The sequence below is a fragment of the Elgaria multicarinata genome, chromosome 3, assembly GCF_023053635.1.
Source record: "Elgaria multicarinata webbii isolate HBS135686 ecotype San Diego chromosome 3, rElgMul1.1.pri, whole genome shotgun sequence".
Lineage (NCBI taxonomy): Eukaryota > Metazoa > Chordata > Lepidosauria > Squamata > Anguidae > Elgaria > Elgaria multicarinata.
Genome location: NC_086173.1, coordinates 162,285,989 through 162,300,759, shown reverse-complemented (window position 1 = coordinate 162,300,759; position 14,771 = coordinate 162,285,989).

Below are 14,771 nucleotides of genomic sequence, written 5' to 3'. Positions count from 1 at the left end.
ATCCTCTGGACCTATTTATTGATCCAAAGTAAAAATGATCTATCCATGTCCTCCACAGAAACGTTTTCTTTCCAATTTTTCAATCTGGGTTTCCCCATGTAGTCAATGTAGCATGCGTGAATGGATCAAAGTGTAATTGACGTGATATTATACGCCATGTCTCTCTAGCAGCCAAAACTGTAGGAGGAGGGTTACGAGGTTCTAACCATACGGCTTCCAGAACTGATCATGGTGGCATTTCTGGGGGAATAGAAGAGAACCAGAACTTAATACAAGACAATAAGTAGGCCCGATGGTTCAAAGCTAGATCTAGAAAACAGACCCACCTTCTTTAACTGCAAGCTGCATCCGTTTCAGAGATATACGAGGTGGAGACGAACCACAAACACACACCCAAATTTTTTATTTATTTTTTACAAAACAAAGCATTAAATTGTTGAAAATATTTGCCAGTTATAAGTAAAGGAATCCCATGCATAACATAAAGAATTTGAGGTATAAGATTCATCTTAAGTGTGTTGATTTTACCCCACAAGCTCGACTTTAACAGTGCCCATCTATCTATATCTCATGTAATCTCACTAGTCAGTTTATTTAAATAAATTCAATGTTAAGCATTTGCAGACAGAAGGTGTTACTTGGACTTCTTAGAGGCTGTTTATACTCATCTGCAAGCCTGCCCTTATTACACCCTTTATTTAAGGCACACCCACATTGTAAGGTGGGGGCTTCCCCACTAGGCATCGGGAGCAGCCCAATATGGCAGTGAACCCCTCATCTTCCAGTCTCTTCCTAAACTTTCATTCCCACCTCAAGCAAAATCAAGAAGTGTGATTTCCTTTCTTCCCCAGGTGTATTAGATCAGATGGCCTCCCTATCCAAGCTTTCTTCTTGCTGTGAACTACAATTCCCAGCAGCCCTTGCAAACCCAAGAGAAATGGCCAACAGCTGGCCCCTTTGATGTGAGCCAATGCAGGTAGGAGAGAGAGATGGTTTGGGAGGCATAAGGAAAGTGATAAATTCTAAAGCTGAACCCAGCAAGAGCTCAAGGAATAGCAGAGCCTGATTACCTGCAGGAGAGCAGGCAAACTTTTTACTCCTCTGTTGCTCTTGGAAGTAAACTCACTGACTGCTCTTGTGCATGTTTTTTCCTCACCTGGAAGGGTTCCTGGTTTGCTTCTGGTCTTTGTTGCATCCTTAGCTTTCAGGTGAGCTCAAGAAAAGAGAAGCAGAGACGCGGTGCTCTGTGCCTATAAGAGGGGGAGGAATTTGGCTGGGAAGTCTAGAGGTTAGAGAGCAAGGCTCATTTCCCTGGCATGGTGAGAAGCGTGGAGAAGGATTTCAATATATAAAATAAAACACTGAGTTATATGTGCTGAGGTGAATTATTGTCAGAGTGGGTGCTAAATGTTTAAACTTCAGATGATAAATGCCAGACACGTGGGATTTTTGTGGTAGTTAAAAACAAAATAATTAAAATTTATTTTTAAAAGTTCACAAGCTTTGTTTCAAATAAAACATTTAAAAACCTTTTTGAAACTTTTCATCCAATCCTTTCACTCATTCACATACGCACTTTCCTTTCTCTCACACCATCACTCTTGAGCTTTCTTTATTATCTGTATTGATTAATATACATCAACTATGTGCGCACCACACTCCAAAGACACCACTCTCTACACTGAACCTCAAATTTCCCAGAACTTAAGTACTCTAAACACAGAGAGCACTAAAGACTCTAAGAGTACCTAAAAAGTCCCTCACAATCCCCTCAGTCCTTCCCTTATATATCACTCCTCCCCATCCCAAGACATTCTAACTCCACGCACTCAGGCCAACATTCTAAACTCACCACAGACTTACAAACTGCAGACATACATTTGGGAACTGACTTGTAGGTCGTAACGCCAAAGGGGCCACCACGCTGAAGGCTCTTCCCCTGGTGGAGTCCTATCTGGGTAGCCATAGATGACTTATAATTCGCAAATATTAGTATAATTAGAAAATATAGCATTTTGAGAAGAGCTCAAGTAAGACTTTGCAACATGAAAGAACAGACAAGCAGAGATCGTATCTTCAATACTGCTTTAAAGCGCTTTATAACCGTTTTGACAACTGTATATCGAGTGTGTCCTGGGCCCCAACTGTTGTCAAAACTGTCATAAAGCATGTTAAAAAGATTTCAAGCAGTAGTGCAGATCCTGCCAAGATCCTCTGTGGCTAGAAGAGTGGTGGGAAAGATTTGGCCAAGAAGGCTAGTAGATACAGAGCGAGGCGTCATTTCTTTGCTATGGTAGGAAGTGATGGGCACTCATTGTTTTCTGTGTGCAAAGCCATGGGGGTGTCCTTGCAGCAGCCTCTTCGATGGTAGAGTTTGTTGGGGTGAATTTTCTCCACAGAGGAAAGAAAGGACTCTATAGAGTTAAAATGCTTGGCAGGCTTGTCTCTGGACTGCAGCAGGTGTTCAAACAGGAGCCTGGCAGTTTTGACCTACGTGCAAGACCTGGCGTAGAGACAGTTGGTTAATTGAACCTAAGGGGGAAAGTATTTAAGATGTCCCTGTTTAAAGGCATCTTGTTGTTGTCATGTTGTTGGTGAAGTGTGCTGTATATATCAATGACCATATGTAAAAGAAAGTTTGTTTCAGTAAAGTTATTCTTACTGGCAAAATCCTGTGAGTATTGACTTTTTTCCTTAGTAAGCTTCTCAAGTCAGAAACTTAGTGCTTCTAGCTATTGCGTATGCTACGCACTCTGCAAATTATTCAATTGCATGACAGAGTTGCTCCCAGGATCCCCAAAAGCTAAAGAAAAAGGTTTGCAGGCTTTCTCATGGGAGACTGTAGCGGAAATTGATTTTGTACTAATAACGATTCAAAACCTTATCAGAGGGTGGATGATTAATGCCAGAAATTCCTCACCAAGAAGCATCAGGCAGTCAGAGTCCCAGGCATTCCTCTACCTCACCTGGTACATCTGAGCACCTTCCTAGAGAAGAAAGCTATCAATGTCTCCTAGTCCTGATGGCTATATGGGACCTTTCATATGCCGATGTGCACGAGGTGTGGGGAACATGGACAGGAGGGTGATGTGGCACTTACGTCCTGCTTATAGATTCCCAGTTGACAGCTGGTTGGCCCCTGTGTGAACAGAATGCTGCACTAGATGGACCCTTGGTCTGATCCAGCAGGGCACTTCTTATGATTTTACTTTCTTATGGTAGATGAGTCAATGACTTCAGCCAATTCACTGAGATCAGCATGCAGAGTCCAGGAGCCTTAGCTTACAATTGTTCTGCTTCCGGCCATAGCTTATTTATAACTGGCCTATGTTTGGAACATATAGCATTTTCAGAAACATGATTGGGTTTATAAAGGTATTACTTTTCAAACCATCAAACACTACCTTCCATTTTGAAGTTTGATCTCTTTCTGTTATTACCGTGTCTCCCTCATTCCTATTTCCCTTTTAAGGCCTGACATATTTATCTAAGTCATTCTTGTTTATTCTGTGGCGAAACGTTCTGCGATCCGCCATGGAGACCCCAAACCCTAGAGGCTGCAGCTTAGAGGGACGCTCAGAAGAAAGAGGGGAAGTCCCTCAGGCTCTGGAGGTGAGTAACTTTGATGTGGGTGGAAGGGAATTTCATTCTGTAGAATAAGTCTGTGTTCCAGGTGAAAGGTTAAGAACAGCCCAATATCACTGACCAATGATATCGGTAACAAAATGATGTAATCAGAGTCTATATATTCAAATACCAGACTTTCCCCACCCTAGAAAAACATGGAAAATGGATCGAAGGAGGTCAGATGACTGCAGGAAAGGGACAATGTCATGTTTTTGTATGTTTTTGTGGTTTTAACATTTGGTATATTGTTTTTAAGTGTTCTTATCCTATGTAAACACCCCAGAGAGCTTTGGCCATAGAGTGGTATACAAATGCAATGAATCATCAATAATAATAAATAATGTGAGGGTCGCGGGGCAAAATGGTAAACAAGGCAGGATGAAAGTGCGATAAAACGCTGGTGGGATGTCGTTCTCTATCCCCATACAGTTCCTGTCTCTTGTTGCAGGTGGAGTTGGGGGCCGGGGCAGAGCCTCCGTCTGCGGGAGACGAGACTGAGGACCGGCTGCAGTCTGTGAAATTGTACCAGGAAGAGGTTTTCCTAGGTAAAGAAAGAAAAGCTTGTTTATGCTTCTGGGATGTTTGGAAACGCTTTTCTGGCCAGGGCTCTCTTTCTCCGAAGAAAATGGGGGAATGGGGGAAACTAAAAGTCTTGGACTGGTGCTGAAAGGATAACGATGTTGGTGCCAGGCGGGCTGCATTGGGGAGATGGTTCCATAATTACGGGGTCAGCACAGAGAAGGCCCTCTCCCTTGTTGCCATCCTCCGAGCTTCCCTCGGAGTAGGCACCCGGAGGTGGACCGTAGTTGTTGAGCGTAGCGTATGTGTTGGCTCATGTCGGGAGAGGCGATCCAATAGGTATTGTGGTCGCAAGCCATGTAAGGTTAAAAACAGCACCTTGCATCAGGTTCAGAAATGTACAGGCAGCCAATGCCAGCAGCCCAGAGTTGTTCTTATATGTTTGAACCTTCTGGTTTTTGTTTTGTTTTCAAAACTGTCTTTGGTCTTTGAGTGAGAGGCTTTAACGTTGATGCTAAAGTGACAGAAAACCCCAAGAAGACAATCCTAGGGTGAGGTAAAGAATAAAAGGAAACCCAGCTAAAGCTGTTCACTCCAGTGCACGTCTACTCGGAAGTAAGTGGCTCCCTCCCTGTTAGTAAATGTTGGTGCCTCGAGACTGCAGTTTTGTCCACACTTACCTGAGAGTAAGATCACTTGAAGTCACTAGGACTTACTTCTGAGTAGACATACGTAGGGTTTCACTGCTAATCGCCTCTATTGATTTCAAACCAGATTCTTTTTTAAATGCTCCCCTTTTCATTTTTTAAGCCCCCAAAGGCGCCACTGATGTCTATTTCCTCTCTCTCTCTCTTTGTTTTCACTTCTGACTTTTCTTTGTTTTAGGACACTTTGGAGACAGGATGGTGTGTCTGTGTGTATGTCAGAGGGAAATGCTTTGAGGGGATTTTTTTAAAAAAAATCCGAAAAATCAAGGTATAAATGGATTTGCTTCAAACTTGGCAAACCCTTCTTAGGAGCTATTATGGTACAAGGTTCCATCTCTTTATCTGTAGAAATGACAGATGTAAGCATTTTTGTTAATTTCCATAGACTACAATGGTGCAATTATTCCAAATTCAACATTTCCGTAAAACTCAAGGGATGAATGGATCTGCTTCAAACTTGGCATGGCTAAAGCTCAACTTTTGAACTATCATAGTGCCAGGTTACATCATTTTATCTTTAAAAATGACAGAGGTGTAAGCATTTTAATTATTTTCCATATACTGCAATGGTACGGTTATCCAAAACTGGATTGAAGCTCCGGTGAAGCTTCAACGAAGCACAGAGACAGACCTGCTTCAAAAATCAGAGTAGAGCAGCATCTTGTCTCAGCTCTGCTTCCAATTTTAAAGTGGAGCAAAGTCGCTCTGCACAGTCCTATTAAATAGTCCAAGGTCAATAAGCCAAAGATATCTGTCTGAAGGAAAGGAAAATAAGGCAAAAAGGAGGAACCTGGGAACTACAGATCAGTCAGTCTGACATCCATCCCTGGGAAAATTCTGGAGGAGATTATAAAGAAGTCAATCTTTAAAAACCTTGAAATCAATGCAGTGATTCCTAGAAGCCAACATGGATTTGTCAGGAACAAATCCTGTCAGACTAATTTGATCTCATTTTTTGATAGGATAACCTCCCTTGCGGATTGTGGGAATGCTGTGGATGTCATATATCTTGACTTCAGCAAAGCTTTTGACAAAGTGAACCATGATATTCTGATTAACAAACTAGCTAAAAGTGAGCAAGATGGAAAAACTATTAGATGGATTCACAGTTGGCTACAGAATTGGGCTCAAAGAGTACTTATCAATGGAACCTTTTCAAACTGGGGAGAGGCAACGAGTGGGGTACCGCAGGGCTCAGTCCTGGGCCCAGTGCTCTTCAACATTTTTATTAATGATTTGGATGAGGAGGTGCAGGGAACGCTGATCAAATTTGCAGATGACACCAAATTGGGTGGGATAGCTAATACCCTGGAAGACAGAAACAAACTTCAAAGTGATCTTGATAGGGTGGAGTGCTGGGCTGAAAACAACAGAATGAAATTTAATAGGGATAAATGCCAAGTTCTACATTTAGGAAATAGAAACCAAAGGCACAGTTACAAGATGGGGGATACTTGGCTCAGCAATACTACAAACGAGAAGGATCTTGGAATTGTTGTAGATTGCAAGCTGAATATGAGCCAAAAGTGTGATATGGCTGCAAGAAAGGCAAATGCTATTTTGGGCTGCATTAATAGAAGTATAGCTTCCAAATCATGTGAGGTACTGGTACCTCTCTATTTGACCCTGGTTAGGCCTCATCTAGAGTATTGTGTCCAGTTCTGGGCATCACAATTCAAGAAGGACACAGACAAGCTGGAGCGTGTTCAGAGGAGGGCAACCAGGATGATCAGGGGCCTGGAAACGAAGCCCTATGAAGAGAGGCTGAAAGAACTGGGAATGTTTAGCATGGAGAAGAGAAGATGGAGGGGAGACATGATAGCACTCTTCAAATACTTCAAAGGTTGTCACACAGAGGAGGGCCAGGATCTCTTCTTGATCCTCTGAGTGCAGGACACGGAATAATGGGCTCAAGTTAAAGGAAGCCAGATTCCAGCTGGACATCAGGAAAAACTTCCTGACTGTTAGAGCAGTACAACAATGGAGTTACCTAGGGAGGTTGTGGGCTCTCCCACACTAGAGGCCTTCAAGAGGCAGCTGGACAACCATCTGTCAGTGATGCTTTAGGGTGGATTCCTGCATTGAGCAGGGGGTTGGACTCGATGGCCTTGTAGGCCCCTTCCAACTCTGCTATTCTATGATTCTATGAAATACTACCAAATGCACACTTAAAAACGGTAAGACACGTTCTAATTTGATTACTGTAGATCCCTTCAGAGTGTCTGTATAATGAATTTATGGTTTTAAATAATATTCACTGTTTTTAACATCTGTAAACCACCCAGAGAGCTTCGGCTATGGGGTCGTATATAAAGGTAATAAATAAATAAATAAATAAATAAATAAATAAATAAATAAATAATAACATGTAGAAAGACAAAGAGACGAGTACCCAGAAAAAAGCATATGTAAAGGTGATCTTTATCCCATAAAGAAACTGAAAGCAGGAGAACTTGGTGAAGGTGTGGGATAAAAGCCCACTGACAGCCACCAGCTCAAAGGTAGGGAAGAAGCTGGAAGTAGGCACAGCACGGGATTCCAAACCCTACTGCCTAAATAATGCATCTCGCAAAGGCGTGATCTTTTCAGCCCCAGTTGCCTGCCCTTATGGAACTTGGGTGAATATGGAAAGCCCTAAATGCAATCTGCTACACCCAAAGATGTTTTGTTTATTGAATTTTCTCATTCTTCCAACAGGTGATGTGCAGAGGACTGAGAACGAGGAAGGAACACATGGATTACCATTGGAAGGAGCAGTGCAAGGACAAGGAAGAGCCACTTTTGAGAATCCAGATGAATCCAGAAGGCGAGAAGGAATCCATACCGAGGAGAAACTGTATATATGCTCAGGCTGTGGAAAGACCTTCAGCCAAAATGCAGGCCTTGAGCCACAACAGATAATCAATGAACATGTGACCTCATATATTTGTGAAGAATGTGGAAAGAACGTTAGTTCCATACCAAACCTGTTTTTAACATCTGTAAACCACCCAGAGACCTTCGGCTATGGGGCGGTATATGAAGGTAATAAATAATTAAATAAATAAATAATGACATGTAGAAAGACAAAGAGACAATCACCCAGAAAAAAGCATATGTAAAGTTGATCTTTATCCCATATAGAAACTGAAAGCAGGAGAACTTGGTAAAGGTGTGGTATAAAAGCCCATTGACAGCCACCAGCTCAAAGGTAGGGAAGAAGCTGGAACTAGGCACAGAACGGGATTCCAAACTCTACTTGCCTAAATAATGCGTCTCACAAAGGCGTGATCTTTTCAGCCCCAATTGCCTGCCCTTATGGAACTTGGGTGAATATGGGAAGCCCTAAATGCAATCTGCTACACCCAAAGATGTTTTGTTTATTGAATTTTCTCATTCTTCCAACAGGTGATGTGGAAAGGAGTGAGAACAAGGAAGGAGCACATGGATTACCGTTGGAAAGAGCAGTGCAAGGTCAAGGAAGAGCCACTTTTGAGAATCCAGATGAATTCACAAGGCGAGAAGGAATCCATACTGAGGAGAAACTGTATATATGCTCAGGCTGTGGAAAGACCTTCAGCCAAAATGCAGGCCTTGAGCCACAACAGATAATCAATGAATATGTGACCTCATATATTTGTGAAGAATGTGGAAAGAGCGTTAGTTCCATACTAAACCCGAGAATGCATCAAATGTCCCTTACAGGAGTCGAACCCTCTGCATCTGCAGTGGGGAGCCTTTTCTGTTCCCCCGACAACATTGGCACCCAGGAAGTCGGTCTCCAGCTGACTACCCCTCTTCCTTCTGAATCTTACTCTGTTTGTCAAACAGATCCCATTCCTTCATTCAATTCCTTCACCTTCCCAGAGCATTCAAACCCTCCATTAATTCTCACAAACCCTCCATTTATACGCCTGAGTCTTACACAAACCCATGGCCAGATCATGCCATTTTCTTCCCCTGCACAGGGAGAGGGGCTGCCCCTTTCTCCAGGCACAGAGGTGCATGCGAGTGTTCACGCTGCCAATGAAAAATTTCAATATTCGTGTATGATCAGAGACCCTGTCTCTGAGGGGCAGGAGAGGGATATATCTGTTCCCGGCCTGAGTAGCAGCTGTCTTGAACAAGAACAACGAACAGGAGAACGAGCCAGTGAGGATGTTCTTTCAAGGTTGGAAATCCAGGGAGAGGAGAAAGCCTGTAAATGCTCAGTGTGTGGAAAGGGCTTCAATTACAATTCAATACTTGAAATACATCAAAGACGTCACACAGGGGAGAAACCCTATGCATGTGCAGACTGTGGGAAGAGCTTTATTACGAAATCAAATCTTAAAGTACATCAAAGAGTTCACACAGGGGAGAAACCCTATGCATGTGCAGACTGTGGGAAGAGCTTTATTACGAAATCAGATCTTAAAGTACATCAAAGAATTCACACAGGGGAGAAACCCTATCCATGTGGAGAATGTAGGAAGAGCTTTGTGACAAATGTAAAACTAAAAATACATCAACGAAGTCACACAGGGGAGAAACCCTATACATGTTCAGACTGTGGGAAGAGCTTTATTACGAAATCAGATCTTAAAGTACATCAAAGAATTCACACAGGGGAGAAACCCTATACATGTGGAGAATGTGGGAAGAGCTTCGTGAAGAATGAAAAGCTTAAAGTACATCAAAGAATTCACACAGGGGAGAAACCCTATAAATGTGCAGAATGTGGGAAGAGCTTTGTTACATGTGGTCAACTTAAAGTACATGAAAGTGTTCACACAAAGGAGAAACCATATGAATGCCCAGATTGTGGAAAGAGGTTCTGTTGGAAGTCGCATCTTAATAGACATCGAATGACTCATGACATAAATGCTACAAGTCTTGGAAGTGCTTCACTTGTAGAGGAAACTTTGTAAGTTGTCAATGATTTGATTTGTGACAATAGATTTGAAGATATATCAAGCCTTTCTGTTCATGAGACATTTCACAATAGGAAGACACCATGATATAGCAGCTATGAACATGGTAAAGACTTCAGAAAAGCACACAAATCTTTCACATAAAGCAACCCCACCAAAACAAGGTAAAAAACAGCAACACCCCACCTGCACCTGCACCCTACAGTTAGGAGAGCAATGGCTCCTTCTCTCCAAGCCTTGGAATGTTATTGAATGAAGCACGGTCTTTTTAGCAATTGCCCCAGCTGGAGCTCCCTGTTTGGGATTTAGCTTGTTTATCGCTGCTTTTAATTGTATCGATTGAATGTTTTTAAGGTTTTTAATGGGTGGAGGTATTAAGTGTTCTCCTTTTCAGGAAACCCTGAAGAGAATCTAGATAACAAATTGTTTCCCCCCAAGGCCAGAATAAAAGCTTCTCCCATCTTGTTTTGAGGTCAGGGCATTCTTATAGCAGAAAAGCTCTATGCTGAAATGACAGCACTCTCTTGTATTCTAATCTAGCCCAATTATCTATCAAGGAACCTGAATTAATCCTGGAGGTAGAGGAGAACTTTCCAAAGATGTCAACTGTGACAGGAGCTGTTGATGTTTTGGGGGTGTATGGGATGTTTGGCAATGGATTGTTCTGTATACTAATAAAGTTGGATGTACTTTTTTTCTCAGTGGTTTTTTTTAAAAAAAATCCTTTGCCACATTAATCATAGATATTTAGGAGACATCCCTTATCCAATTTCAGCAGCCTGCCCATGCATGACTGAACACCCATTCAAAAGATCCCAGGTTCCATCCATGGCACCTCCAGTTAAAAGGATCAGGCGGAAGAAGCAACTTGATCTGCCTGAAATCTTGGAGAGCCACTGCCCATTGTAGAAGAACATGATGGATCAATCGGTTGTTGCCTCAGTCCAGGGCAGATGATTGAATCAGAGCATATTAGAGTTGGAAGGGACCTCTAAGGCCATCAAGTCCAACCCCCTGCTCAATGTAGCTTATATCAACATTTATTTTAGCTAAACCGGGAATCACCAAAAAGTGCTTGCATTTAACTCTACAAACTTTATATAATTTTAAGCATTCTCCGAATCAATTGACCTCTTTTGGTCTTCCATCTCCTAGACCTCAGTCTTTCTTAAAGCCTCCGAGTGGTCAGAGCCCTCTGCATGAATTGTTTATTTATTTATTTATTTATTACATTTCTATACTGCCCAATAGCCGAAGCTCTCTGGGTGGTTCACAAAAATTAAAATCATAGCAAGACAATCAACAGGTTAAAAGCACAAATACACAATACAATATAAAAAGCACAACCAGAATAATGTTGCATATAAGTAGATGGCCATAACTTGAAAATCATTCCTCTAGTGCCAGCTGGGTGTGGCATGATTAAAGTGCAGCTCCTTTCATCTGATTTTCAAGGCTGAACTACACATTCCATGCAGACATGATGGAGTTTCCCCCTCAAAACTGCCACTTGGGAAGTGGACAATTTGGAGCGGAGATGCAGCTATGGGGAGGAAAGGTTTACTCTTCCCCTCATTTATTTCTTCATTCTCTGCTTTCTAGTCATAGACATGTGCAACACATTTTATTAGGTTGTGCACCCAGGTAATCTATCTATCTAACTAGCTATCTTAGAGGCAACGATTCTTTGGGATTATGGCTGGCAGCCGGAGGACCATTCCTGCTGTGTCTGGATGCCCCTCCGGATCCCTACTCAATGGCCCCTTCAATTCGGTGCTTATTGCGTGAGGCATTAGGATGTGCCTGGGCACACCTGGGACACCCCTTGTGCACAAGTATGTTTTTTTTTAGTTTTTTTTATTGTGACTATCAACCAACAGAACAGAAAACACATTGTGAAAATGGGAAAAAAACCATAGATTGCGTATATAGAATTATTATCATTTCCATCATATAAACTGAAAAAAGGGAGACAGTTATGCAAAGGTTTCAAGAAAAGCAGACCAAAGATCCGTATATTTATTCTCTTGCAAGTTGCATCTATATAACACTCGTTTAAAAGTTGATAATGTTATTAGGTCCTTGATCCATTGCATTATAGGAGGTGTGAATTTGTCCTTCTATTGTGATAATAGAAGTCTTTTGGCTGTCATAAGGGCTCTGAAGATCCATCTGTGCTGACCATGCATCAACTTCCAGGAAACAGGGAGGTAATTTAGAAGGACATGCACATTGTTCCATATTGTAGATTGTTTCAGTACAAAGTTCATCGTTATTATAACCTCCTCTCCAAAGGGGCAAACTACTGGGCATTGCCGAGTTAAAGAAGCATTAGATGCATTACATCTCCAGCAATTATGCAAGTTAGACAAACCCTTATTGAAAAGGCATTGTGGACTCCAATAAACCCGAAGAAAAACTTTTTGCTGAATAAGACGTAACCTAAGATCCATAGAAGCTTCAGAAACAGATGGTAGAGCAACCGTCCATTGGTTAGGCAAAATAGGACACTCCAATTCCCTTTCCAATCTAGTCCTAAACTATGGGTATCATATTTACTTGCTGCTATTAGATATTTGTATATGTAAGTTGTGGATCTATGTGTCAGTTCAGCTGCTGAAAGTGTTTCTAACAATGCTGGAGGCTCTGAAGCTGTAAAAGCAGCTGGGCCAAACCTAGATTTCAGCAAGTGCTGCAATTGCAAGTATTGCCAGTGAGCTGTAGCAGGCAGATGGTATCTAACACACAAATCTGAAAAGGACAAAAACTCATCCTCTGGGCCTATTTATTGATCCAAAGCAAAAATGATCTGTCCATGTCCTCCACAGAAATGTTTTCTTTCCAATTTTTCAATCTGGGTTTCCCCATATAGTCAATGTAGCATGCGTGAATGGATCAAAGTGTAATTGACGTGACATTATACGCCATGTCTCTCTAGCAGCCAAAACTGTAGGAGGAGGGTTACTTAATCTAATATAGCGAGAACCGAGTGCTGTCCATTTGGAAAGAGGTTCTAACCATACGGCTTCCAGAACTGACCATGGTGGCATTTCTGGGGGAATAGAAGAGAACCAGAACTTAATACAAGACAATAAGTAGGCCCGATGCTACAAAGCTAGATCTAGAAAACAGACCCACCTTCTTTAACTGGAAGCTGCATCCGTTTCAGAGATATACGAGGTGGAGATGAACCACAAACACACACCCAAATTTTTTATTTATTTTTTACAAAACAAAGCATTAAATTGTTGAAAATATTTGCCAGTTATAAGTAAAGGAATCCCACGCATAACATAAAGAATTTGAGGTATAAGATTCATCTTAAGTGTGTTGATTTTACCCCACAAGCTTGACTTTAACAGTGCCCATCTATCTATATCTCATGTAATCTCACTAGTCAGTTTATTTAAATAAATTCATTGTTAAGCATTTGCAGACAGAAGGTGTTACTTGGACTTCTTAGAGGTTGTTTATACTCATCTGCAAGCCTGCCCTTATTACACCCTTTATTTAAGGCACACCCACATTGTAAGGTGGGGGCTTCCCCACTAGGCATCGGGAGCAGCCCAATATGGCAGTGAACCCCTCATCTCCCAGTCACTTCCTAAACTTTCATTCCCACCTCAAGCAAAATCAAGAAGTGTGATTTCCTTTCTTCCCCAGGTGTACTAGATCAGGTGGCCTCCCTATCCAAGCTTTCTTCTTGCTGTGAACTACAATTCCCAGCAGCCCTTGCAAACCCTATAGAAATGGCCAACAGCTGGCCCCTTTGATGTGAGCCAATGCAGGTAGGAGAGAGAGATGGTTTGGGAGGCATAAGGAAAGTGATAAATTCTAAAGCTGAACCCAGCAAGGGCTCAAGGAATAGCAGAGCCTGATTACCTGCAGCAGAGCAGGCAAACTTTTTACTCCTCTGTTGCTCTTGGAAGTAAACTCACTGACTGCTCTTGTGCATGTTTTTTCCTCACCTGGAAGGGTTCCTGGTTTGCTTCTGGTCTTTGTTGCATCCTTAGCTTTCAGGTGAGCTCAAGAAAAGAGAAGCAGAGACGCGGTGCTCTGTGCCTATAAGAGGGGGAGGAATTTGGCTGGGAAGTCTAGAGGATAGAGAGCAAGGCTCATTTCCCTGGCATGGTGAGAAGCGTGGAGAAGGATTTCAATATATAAAATAAAACACTGTGAGTTATATGTGCTGAGGTGAATTATTGTCAGAGTGGGTGCTAAATGTTTAAACTTCAGATGATAAATGCCAGACACGTGGGATTTTTGTGGTAGTTAAAAACAAAATAATTAAAATTTATTTTTAAAAGTTCACAAGCTTTGTTTCAAATAAAACATTTTAAAACCTTTTTGAAACTTTTCATCCAATCCTTTCACTCATTCACATACGCACTTTCCTTTCTCTCACACCATCACTCTTGAGCTTTCTTTATTATCTGTATTGATTAATATACATCAACTATGTGCCCACCACACTCCAAAGACACCACTCTCTACACTGAACCTCAAATTTCCAAGAACTTAAGTACTCTAAACACAGAGAGCACTAAAGACTCTAAGAGTACCTAAAAAGTCCCTCACAATCCCCTCAGTCCTTCCCTTATATATTACTCCTCCCCATCCCAAGACATTCTAACTCCACGCACTCAGGCCAACATTCTAAACTCACCACAGACTTACAAACTGCAGACATACATTTGGGAACTGACTTGTAGGTCGTAACGCCAAAGGGGCCACCACACTGAAGGCTCTTTCCCTGGTGGACTCCTATCGGGGTAGCCATAGATGACTTATAATTCGCAAATATTAGTATAATTAGAAAATATAGCATTTTGAGAAGAGTTCAAGTAAGACTTTGCAACGCGAAAGAACACACAAGCAGAGACCGGATCTTCAATACTGCTTTAAAGCGCTTTATAACCTTTTTGACAACTGTATATCGAGTGTGTCCTGGGCCCCAACTGTTGTCAAAACTGTTATAAAGCATGTTAAAAAGATTTCAAGCAGTAGTGCAGATCCTGCCGAGATC